Source organism: Elgaria multicarinata, chromosome 22, assembly GCF_023053635.1.
Source record: "Elgaria multicarinata webbii isolate HBS135686 ecotype San Diego chromosome 22, rElgMul1.1.pri, whole genome shotgun sequence".
NCBI classification, from domain to species: Eukaryota; Metazoa; Chordata; class Lepidosauria; order Squamata; family Anguidae; genus Elgaria; species Elgaria multicarinata.
In genome coordinates this window covers 1,184,114-1,184,323 of record NC_086192.1, presented here as the reverse complement: position 1 = coordinate 1,184,323, position 210 = coordinate 1,184,114, and positions in this window count along the sequence as shown.

The following is a 210-nucleotide window of genomic DNA, read 5'->3' as shown; positions in this document are numbered from 1 at the left end:
TTTCTGTCCCCTCAGCTGTCACCTTCTCTCACCGCTCAGCCCTGTTCGATACCTCCCTTTTCCATGTTTGATGTAAACAAGCAATAAATCTCTTTTTATTGGACTCTGCAGCTGTGTGGCGCGTCCTATCCTTGTGCAGGCCGCATTGCAGATCCGGAGGTTTGCCGGGGCAAACGCTCACTTTCGGGAAGCTGAGGTCATGACACAGCG